Genomic DNA, 15,782 nt, shown 5'->3' with positions numbered 1-15,782 from the left:
GATTGGATCGTTTAAATGTTAAAAAGCATCGAGGAATGACGAGATAGATTTCTATTTACGTGTTCGAAGACGCCCGAGGACCCGTTTACGTGCAGCGTGTCAAAAGAAGAAAGAAAAATGAAAGCAAAAAAAAAAACAAAAAAAAAACGATAAACAAAATGTTATACATTAAAGAAATTTATGTAATTTATTTATTCATTTAGTTGGGACGGCATTGGCCATTAGCATAGCGAGATATTAACATCGCTGAAAACGTCTTGTCTCCTCAATTTCATTTGTAATTTCGCGCTTTGAAAGTTTGCGATAAAAAACGTTCGCGGCTTATGAAGTCACATAACCACTTAAGTGGGGCGCCAGTTAAATTGCGCTTTGCCTGCTGGGGTGTACGCTCCGTGCACGAATCCTCCTATTCATTGAAAAGCCAAAAAGAAAAAATAAAAGCAAAAGAAGTGGATGTAAAAAGGTATGGGAGTCGGGATGCGCCAACGATAATTGCCACGGGTTGCTAGAGTAGGATGGGCGCTCTTTCGCTCATCGCTCAACTCCAATTTTTCGCGCATACGCGTGGGCTGTTACGAGTCTCGCAACGCGCAGTTGAAATCATCAGCGTTTTCATTCTCCTCGGCATTAATCTTCTTGCGCACTGCATCACGCACAATAAAACGGAATGTAAGCCGGCGATGATACGTGATAACGTAGCTGCCGTATTTTCCTGAGATGTTATGGGAAGTGCTACTTGAAAGATAGACATCGTTCCCCTTGTAATAACAGTAGCAATAGCAACAGTAATAGTATTAGTAGTATCCTTGCCGGCAGTCAGTGCCAGCCTCCCTTGTTCCATTTTTCCCGGGCTGTGGAAGTCTCCCGGTAGGGGCAATGTCACGTAGTTTTATTGTATCAGCACCTCTTTTACCCAGTGGCTAATTGATTTATTCCCCTAAGGTGGTGGGAGTCTACCTTCCATCCTTTCTCCTTGGCTTCTGTCCAAAGGATCGTCATTCTCCGAGCGGAGGAGAATGGGCCGAGCGGAGCCTCTTTCTCCGCACTAATTCCCCTCCGGATTATTATGCAAACAACGTCTATTTGGCAGTAATCGCGTGGTTTCGCGAGCGGCACAAATACATATCCGTCAATAAAAAATGGGCGCAGCCAAGAAAATTCCTGACGACCGTCGTTTTCAGCTCGTGCGGAAGTCGCGTGACTCGGGCGTTTCCTTCTCCAGTTTCCCGGCCGGTGGTCAGAATCCACAAAGACGGCAGCAACGCATTAGCTGTGCGCGCGCGTATACGTTGATAGTTCGTTACACTCGGACCACAGCTGGGGCCGAGAGAGCGACCCCGTGAGACGACCGTGTCTGCGTGTGTACGTACGTACGTACGTACGTGCGTTCGGTCGGAACGGGATGAGGAGGGACGCGACGGCGAGGGGAGTGAAGCGAGGAGGAGTGCGGCAGAGGGAGGTAGGCGGCAGAGGGAGGTAGGCGGCAGAGGGAGGTAGGCGGCCGCCGGCAATCGAATTGCCGCTCGTTCTCTTCCATTTTCTCTTTCGCGCCGTCCTTCCTTCGTCTTCCCGATTTGGCGCTCGTCGGGGGCGCTTGGCTAAGGCTAAGGCCATCCGGATTTCTCGGAAACGCCCGGCTCCGGGCCTCGCGGCTACAGTCGGCGGCACTCCAGTTTCTCCGTCGGCTCTGGACCCCCTTAACCTCCATCCTTTTTCGTAATCGTCGTCGTCGTCGTCGTCGCCGTCGTCTTCATCTTCTTCATCATCATCGTCTTATTCATCTCCTACTTCTACTACTACTTCTTCTTCTTCATCTTCTTCTTCTTGTTCTTCTTGTTTTACTTCTTCTTCTTATTTTACTTCTTCAGGTTTTTTATATTCTTTTTTTACTTCATCTGCTTCTTGATCGGCGTTCTTTGCCTTCTTCAACTTTGTTGCTGGCGGATAGATTCGCTGCCGGAGATAGCAAAATTTCTCGCCTTTCTCACGACGGAAAGTGAAATCATACCGTTTCATCTCGCTGATCTTTTTTCTTTCCTCTCCGACAGCCACACGCCATCATATATATATATATATATATATATATATATATATATAGTTGCACGGGCACAAGTGTGTATTTTTTGTTCTCATTTTTTCTCTGTGGCTCTATGAGCAAGTTTTCAAAAGTAAATAAAGAGGACGCATAATATATCATATTATTTGAATATTTTTTAATGCGATTTCGAAAAATACAACAGTATTTAACAATTTACCTTGCGACCTTGCAAATATTTTCAAACGCGTATTTTGAAAATATAATAACCGGCCCCCGACAGTCCCGCCCCCTCGCCAGGACCCTAATCACAGGTTCGCAAAATGCGGCATCTTGGCCTGCTATTGGTTCGACTCTTTTATATATATATATATATATATATATATATATAGAGAGAGAGAGAGAGAGAGAGAGAGATAGAGAGAGAAAGATAGAAATAGAGAGAAACAACATAGTACACGCATGGCCTTGGACATTGTCCAAAGAAAAATCCTATCTTCAGGCTGCAAGGAATCGCCGAATCGAATATATATTTTGAGATTATCGATAATAATATTTTCCAATGTAAATGAAACGGCACAAGTATTGGATACGCCATAAGTGAATGTCGATTCGTGCTCCCCTCCTCCTCTGCCTCTTCGAGAAGAGAGCAACGGGAGTAAAAATTATTCAGAGGCAGCGGCAGTGAGAGAGCAAATGTTCGTGTCGTCGAGAAGTTGAAGTTGTATGGTTCCCGGAAGATGGATTTCGCGTTTGCCAGAGGCTGCACAGGAGAAACACCGCAACGAGAGCAGCATCTCATCCGTTTAGTTATTTACCGCGTGCGGGTATCAAAGTCAACGAGCCAGCGACTTTCTCAAAAAGCACACGTTTTCAAGCTAAACGCGCCACTTTGTATCGGCCAGTCTATCCCACGAGTATTATCACAGGGAAGCTGGTAACTGCTGGAAAGTAATGGTTTCCATTCGAAGGATGAGGGGGAGGATGAGGTGTATGAGGAGGAGGAGGTGAAGAATGGGTGGGGGGAGGGCGCAGATTTTCGCAACGCGCTGTAATAACAGAGTCGGGAAGGTGGCGAAAATAAATAAGCGGCATTTCAGGGAACAAGCAGAATCGCGAGGCCGCTCCGCGAGTTTTCGATATCGCGATCAAGGCCAATCGTTGGGTGGTCTGAGTGGCCCGCGGCACAGATTTCTGAGGGTAAGGCAGGCAGAGGCGAAGGTGGAGGTACACACGGAGGAGGAGGATATTGGCGTCGATCGTGAATTTTCCGGGGTCGGAGCGTCGCCGTGGGACTAAATCCTCGCCTCCAAGGATGTCAATCGCGATTCTGTTCGCTCGCGGACGGAAAAGCTAATTCGTTTTGGGAGGCTTTTATTAAACGCGCTTGTATACAATGTCGGCAATTACGCGGAGCCGCTCGTTAACTCGCATTTCACGCAGCAGCAAAGTGCTCACCACTCGGTCCCGCGAACCTGAAAATCGACGCCCTCGAGCCCTCCGTGCAATAACGTATGGCCGCGTCGGCAGTGGTGCTGGCGGTGGTGGACAAGGCGGAAGGTATAGGTGCTCGTCGGGGATTATTATCCTAATCGTCGGTGAGGCGAGGTCGAGCCGTGTGGAAATGAGTCACGTGAGCGAGTCTGCGGCAGTTTTCCAAATTGTCCGTCTACTCGCGTTCGGAGATGAGGTCGAGGTTGTCGATTATCGCGACAGGTTTTCGGGGCCAGCCTCGTTATTAAATGCCGCTAAACGGAACACTTTAGGTTGAGGCTTGATTTACGGGGCTCGGCGGGCCGCTGCGCGAGCTTTATGAGGTCGTTGCCACGCCGCGCGCGGCCCCTATCGCTGCAATAAAGCACATGAAAATTTTAAGCCGCAAAGTGTAGACCGACCGATACGCGACGGCGAGAACTTTTTAATCGGTCCGGCCTGGAATATCATCGACAATGGCCCCGACGCCCGAGCCGCGCAATCGTTGCGCGATATCTCGGGTCGCGGGGCATTTCTCGGCATGCCCCTTGCTAATGTACTTTAATCTTTTATTGCAAAATCTTTTTGCCAATAATTTTTCGAAAATTCCTGACGCAATGGTCCAACAAAGAGTATTGTATTGTAGGATTCGATCTCCTCCGAGTTGGAGTTTAATCTAAATTTCTCCTCCTTCACTCGCGAGTTAAATACGTATTATCGAGAAGCGGGCGAGAAGCGATTTTTAGACTGTGTGTTTAGTTTATGTTCGCGCGACCAAACTTTTTTAGAATGCTTGCGCAACAAGAGCTTAACAATTTTCTCATTACTCAATTCGTGAAAAGCCTCGTAGTTATTGTGCATTTGCACTCGTGTGTTGGTGCGTGCGCAAGCGCGCGGGCGACAGCCAAGAGAAGCTTATTTATCGAAAGTCAGGCTCATCGGGTTAGCGGCGCAGAGGGTCGAAATAATGCAAATGGGCGATAAATTTTGTCATTGTCGGTGTAAAAATATAAATGCGAAATTGGGAACACGTAGCCACGAGACCTCAATGGACTCACTACGAGCGCCCGTCATTATTATAAACTTTATGCACGCGACCTCATCGAGACTCATTGACAATGGACCTTGGTTGGTGGTGGTTGAGAGGCTTGGCCGCGTTCCGTTCCCCTCACCCTCTGTCTCCCTTACGAGAGGAAAAGCGGAGGCGCTGAGTTTTTCTCGTCAAGGTCGGGCTGCGCGGAGGCGTTGATTATGGGCGGCTAATTGGCTACGCTGACCGACGTTGACGCATCCGGAGAGAAAAGGAGAGGAATTTTCACTTTCCGTTGTCTCATTTGAGCGCGCTCGCGATATCATCGGACGTCGGCGTATGTAATCTGTCTATAGTGGCAGCCGTGGATTGGAAAGTCAATTTTCTTACGAGCAAGTCAAAGACGGTGAGCGCTTCTTCTCGCGCCGCCATCGTTTCCCTTCAACGGGATTTCACTTTTTCTCCTCCCCCCGACCCCTCCCGCCGCCCCTCCACCCTCTCCCCGTGCCGGAATCATCCAGCCTCACTCCCTCCCGCTCCATTCGTACGCGCAAGTCGCTTTTCGCGAGCATCTTCGATTCGCTGATTTTTCTGCAGTCACATTCGTCGACGGCGATGATTAACGAAACGCCCGAGTACACGAGTCCCGCTTTATAGATTTAGATCTTATCGTCAGGTGACGCCAAATCAGTTGGAAACGTGCATTGGGGAGGTCGTTGCACGCTTTTATTTTCAACAAATCCTAAACCGACTAACATGATTATTCGTATGAAAAATTGGCACGCGCCCGTGAGTTAGATGGCCGAGGAGGGGGCGGGGGAGATCTTATCGAGACTAGCTAAGTCGAACAAACAATTTTTATGGGATTGTCTTGCGGTACTCGTGTCTGGGTGCTACGTGCTTACCGTGCGCCTCCGACGGACTCATAAGTAACAGCAGCTGAATTTGTTCCCCAGATCGATACACGTATTTTACATGCTCAGTCACAACACGTGCCATCCATTTCTTCTCGCGAATCTTCCAGGTACCGTCTAGCTTTTCTATTATTTGATTTTCACGCGCGGCTACGAACTCTGTGAGTCCATGCTCACCTCATAGGAGGTGGAGGGCTCTCGTTGCAGGGATCGCGGATACACAGCTGCGAGAAAGGAGTGAGTCAGCGAAGCCACGGAATATCGAAGCAAATGTAAATGTTGTTGGTGAGAGGATGCGCGTCGAAAATTGCCATTGCGGTACCTCTGGGACCTAGTGATGTATTCCTCGGTATTAGCGGAAATTGTCGATGTCTCGGAATAAAGTAATAGAGGCATTATTGAGTTTTTCTTTTTCTTCCTCTTTTTTCTTTTTAATTCGATTATTCTACCAACTTCCTAGCAGATTATACTCTCATTTTATGTGCCTGTGTGTGTTTACGTGCGCGCGCACGTATATACATATATTAATTTTAACAATTTGATGATTATTACGAACGTTGCTTCCATAACGTCGCGTACTTTACTGTTATTTCTGAAACTTGGCTTATCGTGCACTTTTTTCTTCCCTCCACGAGATCTCCACGTGGGATTCGGTCTTTATAGTAATTTACGATAAAATTTCATTTTTATGTGTAGCTCCGTGAAATTTCCTACACTTGACATTCTTCCATGACGCTAGATGATCCGTTATTTCGTTCTTTAATTTGTTGGCAGCTATTTATTTTTATCCATATACTTAAATACGTACTATTTATTCTCGAATAAAATCGGCATAAATGCCGCTCGACAATATCAAATTAGATAACGGCATACTCGATGAATTAGCAAAAACAACTACCGATACTGCAGCACCTAAGGCTACGTTTCTATCACTCGTCGATTCCCATTAAAATAATAATAATAATAATAATTAATAAATAAATAAAACATAAATATAACATAAATAAATAAATAAATAATAAATAAAGAAATACAGAAAAAGTAAACTGTAACATTACTTTATAAATGTCGAGGAGTGAAAAATAATAAATAAGAGTCTCAATCGATACGATAGAAGTATGAATTTGACTTATATATCCATCCATATATATATATACATATATATATATATATATATATATATATATATATATATATATATATAATTTACGGGGTGGTGTAAAATTCATAAAAATTAATTGAACAACAAAGATGAATAAATTGTAAAACAGAGATGTTATTTAAATCGAGGCAATAAATTTACTGCCCTCAAATGGAAGTGAATAGCTGTGGTTAAGTCGAAATATGCTATTATAATGAAAAAGGAAAGTATGGAACGATTATACGGGGAACAAAAGTAACCAAATCGAACATCTGATTTATAAATTAGTAGATCGTAAGCGTACACTTTAAATGCACACGGAAGACTCACTGGGAGACTCGCGAGTAAGAAGTCGACGAGAAAATGCAACAATCCGGTTTCCCGTATCGCTATTAATCCAAAACTCAAGATTAGTTCTTACGGACTTGCCGAATAGCCTATGGCGGCATCGCTCGACTGTTGTCTTCCTGTACACGTAGAAGCTCGTCCATTTTCTTGCTATTTTCCGCGTTGAGCTACGTAATTTAAATGTTAACTAAACTACCACGAGCTTTAAGATCGAGCCCCGGCCTTTGAGAACATAAAACAGTATGTAAGTAAGTTATTCGAGGAAATCGGTAGGAGCATTTCATTCTGCGGCGGGGTGGTAGTGAGGCGGGTGGGGACAGGAGAGAGGGAGGGTTGGCATCCATCACGTTTGTCGATCGCGCGCAACTTTCATCGAATGTCCTACTCCATCAGATAAATTAGTAACGTGGCCAATGCCCGTAATATATGAAGCGAGAGCTTGGCGACACAAAAATAAGTGCTCTTTGTATGAGAAATATGCGCAAGGCTGAATTTATTAGTATGATAAATCTCTTATCGGCACGACAGATCTAAGCAATTTATAATGAAAATAAAGCACCGTCGATTACAATTACTCTGAAATTTTTGAACTATTAAATTCCTTGTCACTGCATAATACCGAGGCTCTCGATCATTGATCATCCGAACTTTCTAACATTCACATTCCGTGAGTAGATAACATTCTAATATAACAATATCGCATATCATTAAACGACACAATGTCGACAAATTCGTTGCATCGGATGGAAATCTTAAGCATAGCGGCAGTGTCATTTATAAAGATTTATACGAACGGCCAAATACACTTTCGAACGAATGCAATTCTATCAGAGGTGTTTAACGCCCGTGGAAATCGATGCAACCGTAGCTTAAATAAATAATAATAAATGTCGTTTAATGATAAGACGAGGATTTGTACCGAAAAACACATTCGTCCGGGGAATAAAAGAATTGATTCAAATTCTCGTTATAACGGCAGTCGTTGAGAATCGTGCCAGGCACGCGTGTGTGCGTGGCAACAATGCCTCTAGTCGATGACAAGGCAGGCGAAACAAGCAGATAAAAACGTTAAAAAAAAAACACCAGACACAATTACCATTCAGGGTCGAAATATTAATAGTTAAGCTAAACAGTTCATTATCTGAATATTCATGTTACTCTGTACACAACACCAGAAATGCTTAAATAAATATCTACAGTGCCGCAGTTCTATGATTCTATTATCAACGTGATGATGATAATGACGACGTCCAAGACGACGATGATGATGATGCCGCTGCTATTGCTGCTACATTCATTCCGCGCTTCCATAGATCCTTCACTCACTGTACGCGCTTTGATAAAACGAATAATGGCTTATAGAAGAAAACACGGGGGAAAAATAAGACGGCAATTTCCTGGGCCAGGAACACTGCATTGCGCCTGAATTGTGAGATTCGACGTTCAATGCCTTCTCAAAAGCTTTCACGAGAAGAAAATACCAATGGATATATCGATCTGAAAGCGCACTCGAAACAACGATCACCACCCGCAGTTACCTTGACCCAAGACGTCATTAACGGCGCCCGATCCTCAAACGCCATTGAGCTCCTCGATAAGCCAACGCGTGGTAAACTCGTTAATTTTTGTAAAATTTTCTTCAACCTTGGCGTTGCGACTGTGACCGGTTGTCGGGTGCGAGGAAGGAGGTGCGAGAGAAGCGGTAGAGAATAAAAGGCAGAGCGAACGAGAGACGCGTACAAAGTGCGTAGTAGCAGAGTGGTAACCCGATCGGGACTTTCTCACGGCGTGTGAGGCCACGGCAGCGCTCGGGGGCGTGTAATCGTAAGGACACCAGGCCAACTGTATCCTAGGACCGACCGCAGAATCGCGCCTCGATACAAATTACTAACGAACGCCGACTCGAGAGCAAAAGGACAGTTGCCGAGCACCGGACGACTTCACGTGCTTGTATCTTTAACGAGACCTCGGCGGATGTACGAGATGTTTGGGATTGTAAATGGCACCGCGCTCGGATCTCCTTATGATATCTTCGAATGTCGGTACGGTAGTAAGGGAGCCCCCCCCCCCTTCGCAATTGCATTTTCATTCTATTTTCCATTGAGTTACTCACACAGGTTGGCTAGCCTTATGACATTTGTACATCATTCGTTTGTGCTTGCGAACTGTGGTGTCGAGCGATGTTACGATAGTAAAATTGAGTTGCAGGAGGGCCGCGGTGGGTCTGAGTCGAATGGGGCCTCGACGCCCGATTTTTATGTCGCTCTCAGCCGGAAGTGGCATTGGTGCAAAGAGGTGAGGATGAGGCGCGATGGCGGGTAATGGCGAGAGATGTAGGGGTGACGAGAGAGATGGAGGGGAGAGAAGAGGAGAGAGGAGAGGATAGGCTACTCTCGGCTACTCTCGAGTTAGGATCTGCGCAGTTAGGTAAGTGCGCCTCGAGGATTAGACGCGAGCGTGTCGAGGGAAGAAGCGATAACCGCGAAGAGTGGTTAGGCTAGAATTCAAAGGCGGCTTTGTTGGGACGTGCAGTCCTCTTCCTTAGGGCATGCTGTTTAATGTTAGAGCTAAAAAATTGTGTTAAAATGAGATCTTGGGTATTTGGAAGTTAAAGTACCAGCTGAATGTTGGCTCAACCTCATTGATTGCCTGAAAAACTTCTTTTCTTGTTTGTTTATTTTATTCTTTTTATTTTTTTTTTCATTTTTCTGCAACGCTGCCTCAAGTTTATCAATCATCGGGTTTACGAAATAACTATGTATTCTATTAACAATCTGCGTTAGTATAATCATACGTGTATATATAAGCAGGGAAGGTATCTCCTATGAATTTTTAAATTCTATGGAGCACAGTTGGGCTTTTCGCAAACAAATAGGGGCAATCGATTGTCAAAGTATTATTAAGTATGACTAAGAGTTCCAGAGGTATCAACGAAATTGTTTTTCCCTCCATTCGATCGCGAACGATTGGCGCAAATTTTCAAAATGAAAATAAATTTAATACATTTACCGAGAAATCCTTTATGATTAGTCTTAACGTTCGTTTCTATTACATTGATATTTAGCCAATGTGCACCACATAGTATTGTCGCAAGATTTTTAAACATCACAGCTTACATCTTCAGCTTTTGCATATGGAAATGTATTTTCTCCTTAATCGTTAAAGTTAAACGGCGAAATAAAAAATATTTTACTCGTTAATCGCCATATTATACGCATAATTTAATATCACGTTCTTGTAAGATCGTCTTTTAATACAGAAACGAGCAACTTATATTAGTAATTTATATCCGTGTAACATTATCCAGTGAAAAACACTTCAAAGGTGATTTCTGATAAGTGGATTTTAGTTTGAATATACGATTCGAGTCTGGCAAAATTTATGAATCTCATATTAATTATTCATTTAATCCATACGATAATTTACTTTGTAGTGATACTTTGTCGTAAAAACGTGATTTCCGTATCTTCTCTCAAGTGCGGAATAGTACGTGAATATAAATTTAAATCTATAGTTTCGTTAATTCATTTGAACGTCTTCTAATATAAATCATTTGCACCTCACTTAATTATACGTCGATTCTTTTCTACTATTATTAATGTCCCTCCTATAATCAAATTCGCAAATCTCCTCTTTTGTTGTCAAATAAGTTTCAAAATCTACATTTACACTATACTTTTCAATTCATACACTTACACACTTACATTACATACTCTTTTTATTTAATTCATTCCACAACATTAACAATTGAATTTACATTATTTTACGTTGTATAATTTTTACAATTATTAACTGATAAATGTCACAGTCAATATATAATAATAATAATCGAGCTGACATTGACCTGCAACTCCTAATTTAAGAAAAAATTCTCTCGTGTCATTTCCAGTAAAGATTGTTATTCGTCAAAAACAAAAAAAATAAAAAAAAAATGAAAATAAAATATAATAAAATAAAATAACTAAAATTAACACCCAAAATGCTAATGAAATAGCCATAATTATTTTCGTTTCATTTCTGATGCCCAATCACGCAGGAGGTCCCACTGGATTTCCTTTTTTGACGAGTAATTTTATGATTTTCAATAGGCCTTAAAGTAACCGTTCCAAACCAATTCCAAATTCTTTTCACGCGTTCAGCCATTTACGTCGACTATAATGATTTTGCTTTTATTTTAAATTCAAGATATAAATTCTAGAGTTCGCCGACTTTCGTTTCTCATTTTTCCTTTATTTTCATTATTAGTTAGCCAAGTGTTTACCAAATAATTGTACCCGTAACCAACGACTCTGCACAAACTTTCAGACTCCTCTCTACACACACTACTTATTATTACAGCACACAATGCTTATTAAGCAGTAATTGCCATCATCGCGCAATCGTCACCATAATCCTGATCGAACTAATTAAAGTATATCGATTAGGATAGCAATGATTAAGGTACTAGTACTTTATTTAACTTCAGCAAACACTTTATTTAGTGCTGCTGTAAAACGTGAGGTGAATTTGCTAATTTGACGGTGCTTTATGCAATACTTTTGTAAGTAGTTGGCACTGATCGCATAGTAACGAACCGTATGGGAGAGTCGATTTCAAAATACAGAATTAGTTTGTAAAAAAGAATAGCCATTGAAGTATATAATATGACTGAGAAAACACATCGGCGTGATAAATATTAAAATGAAACGTTGAGATGGATTTTTATTGAATGAAAGGTTCTTGTATTTTTCATTCTATAATACAATAATTAGACAGTTTTCGGGTAAAGAAAGTTACGGAAAGTTGTCGGAAGTTGTATTTAATTATGAAGGCTTGTCTAGTCATAAGCTTATGACTGATAAATTGAAGAATAAATGAATTATTACCATTAGAACTTTCCAGACAAATATCAGTTAATCTGATAAGGCCGAGACTTTTTAACGAATCAATTAGAACAATAATTATTTGCAGCCTGCTGAGAAATTACATTAAATTTATATAAATATGAAGTATTTTTCTAAACATTATATATATATATATATATATATATATATATATAAACTTATTCTATACAGTTATTAAAATGCAATGAAAAATTAGATTTGTACAGTAATATTAAGAAAATAATTTTCGATATAAGCGTCCTGTCCTATAAATCCAGAAAAATTGCGTAAAGTGATCCGATTAATATTAAGAAACTCAAATAGTACGATAAGTCCAAATACGAGGAACTATTTTTCTTTTCACGTTAAATCTGTGTTAGTATTAATAATAATATTAATAATAATATTAATAATAATATTAACTATATGTCAAACACTTTATTGTGTGCAAAAATACGGGAATATAATACAAATATCTGCAATATTAAATCTGTATCAAGTATCTCAATAATTTGAAACAGCATACATAAACATATGATTTAAAAATAAGATTTACACAGTAGTTTAATTCCATATAGTCGAAATCTTGATTTTCTCATTATCAGCTAATATACTTTATATTAATAATTATAACAGCAATGGCTCGAACAACACTGCAATTAATACTAATTATAATAGCAATGCTGAGCGAAGGCTAACTTTCTCCTGCTGGATTTTTACGCACTCGGTAAGCAACATCCCAGCAATTACCCGCGGCCTTTTCAAATTCTGCATCGAGCAACGAGTCTCGTTAGAAAATAATTATTAACAGCAAGATTCGTCAAGTCGTGCGTGAATGCAACGAGGGAGGAGAAGGTAATGGTCGTGCCAATGGCGCGAGTCGCCTCTTACTATTAGATCCGCGACGATATCGACGGTCCCGAAAAGTCCGGGTGGAAAGTTGTCGGTAGCACACGCGGTTTCGTCCAACCGACGAGGCGCGAGGAATATATAACGCCTGCCACGTCGTTAACGGAGATCTCTCACCACCATCCCCGCCCCCCTTACTGCGCCGCTTGCGCCGTCGTTCTCATGTACGGGGCGTCACGGCCGCGCCGTGCGCGTGACTTCCAAAGACTCGCGAGTACGTATCTTAAAATGGTTATAAAGTTTCTTTACGTCTATTTTAGGGACTGTAGCTGTCGGAAGGATGGAAGGAGAAAGGAAGAGTTGATCCGCGGCGACAGATAAAGACGATTTAAGAAGCGACGCCGGTGCGGAAAATAAAGAGCGGCTCGGGGAAGGGCACCGGCACTGTCAGCAATGGATAGAGGGATGGGGTGGATGATGAAGCGCGCGTGTGTATGGGAGGGGTTGGGGTGAGAGAAGACGGAGGCAGCAACCAAGAGAGTAAGTTGAATCGTGGTATGTGGCATGTGCGGGCCACGTGCTCGAGGCGTCCCGTCGCGGGTGTGGTCGATCTCGCGGGATAATATTAAATCAGTGGCATCTGCTCAGAGGAGGATAGAAGACCCTGATGGACGAAACTTATCCGCTCTCGTGAGTAATTCCGACCGTTGCTCTCTCTCTCTCTCTCTCTCTATATATATATATATATATATATATATATATATATATATCCCCATTGCGGACTATTGCAGAATCTCGCTCTCACTGTCACCTGTGCGCGGGAACGCCAGCGAAAGATAAACCTGCCATTGCATGCGATACGCACTCCCCAGTGCAAGTCCTCGTTCGATCGTAATTTAGGCTGATCCCCCCCTCGTGGCCAGCCCCGTGCCTGCCCCCGTCCAATACTTTACGACTTTCCACGGGGACGTTTTTTCTTTTTTTTTTGCGCAGGAGAAAATCGCGGCGATTAATTATGGCCGCTTATCGCATTATCTTGAATAAACTTTGAATATTCGATTATGGTCGTCTCATTCTCTTTTGTTTTATCGGGGCAGGCATCGACAGGCGGCGCGCACTGGAATTAAAAAATTTAATGGAATTACTACGTGTCTTACAAGCGCGTTTTCACTGCGCGGCCGCTCATTGTGATTAATTGTTTACCTTATTCAACAATGGAAACGGTGTGCGAGTGGCCGCCCCCCCCCCCGGCGCCACCCTCGCGGTGCCGCGCGCTCAACGTGTTGTTCGAACGTAACTGCCGACTGGGGTTCGGTAACGACTAGGTCGCTAGTCCCTCGCGACTCCATCATAGGCCAATCTTATCTGACTGATGGTGCGATCGATGAAATCTCGAAAATTTTGAACTTTGACTCTGGCCCGGAAGAATTATTCCCGTGACGGATTTATGTAATGCCGACCTTACGTTGCCTAGCTCTCGTGCAAAAACATCACATCGTGATTGTTGTTCTCGATTCTCGATTCGCGACGTTGGTCTCTAACCATTGGTTAGAATGTTTTTCTAGAGCTGGAAAAATCGTCTTCGTACTCGAACGCGGTTGAGCTGAGATGAATTGGCCGAACCTTACTCGCATTGATTTACAGATAGAATGGAAAGTACGGCGCCGCGTTCAATTTTTCACTGTTACAACGAATCCATGATTTTGTCGTTTGCATTATCCAGACGAGAATCGCGCGAAAGTCACAACTTCATAATGTAGTTTCAATCTTACTGCTCCGCACGATCTCAACCAATTTCCCATAACTACCCAAAAATTCGTTACAAACAGCAGACTCTGTAAACATTGATGATAAAAACATCCGACTCTCCTCTCGACGCTTTCGCTCCACAAGCATTAAATGAAAAACAAACAGGCACACAAAGAAAGCAAAACAAAATATCGAGAGCGCGAGAATCCATGCCACTCGCGCCGTATCCACGTATGTAGATGTGTACATTATTATAATGGGCTCTCAATCTCGGCTCCCAACCACTTATTCAACATTGAAAATTGTTGCATCGCCGAGCCGCTGGAACGTTAGCCGCGAGTTTACAAAAATGGAAAATTCCCATCTTTTAAACAGACGCGAGACTCTAATAATTCCATGGGTAGCGCGTTCATCGAGAGCTTTGCTATATAACTAATCGCTCTTAAGACAAAAAGCTTATTGGAGGAGGAGGAGGAGTAGTGCAAGGTGACAAGTTTTCTTTCGTTTCACAATGTAAAGTTCAGTCCGCCTGATAATTCATGGTATGTGTCGCATTACCTACACGTGGCGACTTCCCACGTAACTAACTGCCGGGTGCATTAGTCGTAGTCTAGCTGAGTAAGGAGCAAATGCATAAAGGCGAGGCTGATTAGCATAAAAATTGAGTGCCCCGGTATTGCAAGAATGGAAGCGAGGATGAGAGGGGCCGGGGCAGGACATTATTAGTCCCGGTGTGCAGCGAGGCAAAGCGAGCGATGCCCGGGCAAAGGCAGCTTCTGTCGCGTCCTGGAATCTTACGACAACTACTTCTGGTTATACGTGGTTGGAGCGAGCAACCAGCGCCCGACGTTAGCCCCCCTCCCAAATTGCGCGATTCACTTGGATTCTACGACTCCTCGTTAGTACCGCATGGTCCCGTTGAGTCTCGAGCCCCTTCCCGCCCGCTCCCATCAACACACTCGTTCTCTCCTGTCTCTACTCATCTACGATGTACAACTGAAATTAGAACGAACTGCGTTTTCCGAATGCTTTCCAACAGCGCTCCTCGCTTATCGATTTACGTACATACAGAGCTGCTGCTCAGCATTGTTGCGATCGTCGTATCTTACGCGCACACACTCCGTTCTCACAATTGACGCCGACAGATTTTTTTGCCGCTATTCGTTTCCTACCGTACTTTCATGTTCCGCACAATGAGGCGAACTTTGCGAAATGACCGGGCGAGAAAAAGAGCCGGGGACAGAGATCGAAGGGCGATGAGGACGGGCCGTATAGAGGGGGACGATGGAAGTAGTGAGACAGAGAGAGAGAGAGAGAGAGAGAGAGAGAGAGAGAGAGAGAGAGAGAGAGAGAGAGAGAGAGAGAGAGAGAGAGAGAGAGA

The 15,782-nt window shown here is 43.2% G+C and overlaps 1 protein-coding gene across 1 annotated transcript in view; it reads right to left on the bottom strand.

The window, feature by feature from the left end:
* Window positions 1-15,782, bottom strand: part of knockout (Stork-head domain-containing protein knockout) — a 71,350-nt gene that overhangs the window by 43,264 nt on the left and 12,304 nt on the right. The gene's annotated exons all lie outside the window — the stretch shown is intronic.

This window comes from Ceratosolen solmsi, unplaced genomic scaffold (genome assembly GCF_000503995.2).
Source record: "Ceratosolen solmsi marchali unplaced genomic scaffold, CerSol_1.0 scaffold56, whole genome shotgun sequence".
Classification (NCBI taxonomy): domain Eukaryota; kingdom Metazoa; phylum Arthropoda; class Insecta; order Hymenoptera; family Agaonidae; genus Ceratosolen; species Ceratosolen solmsi.
This window is presented reverse-complemented; position numbering and strand designations above follow the sequence as displayed.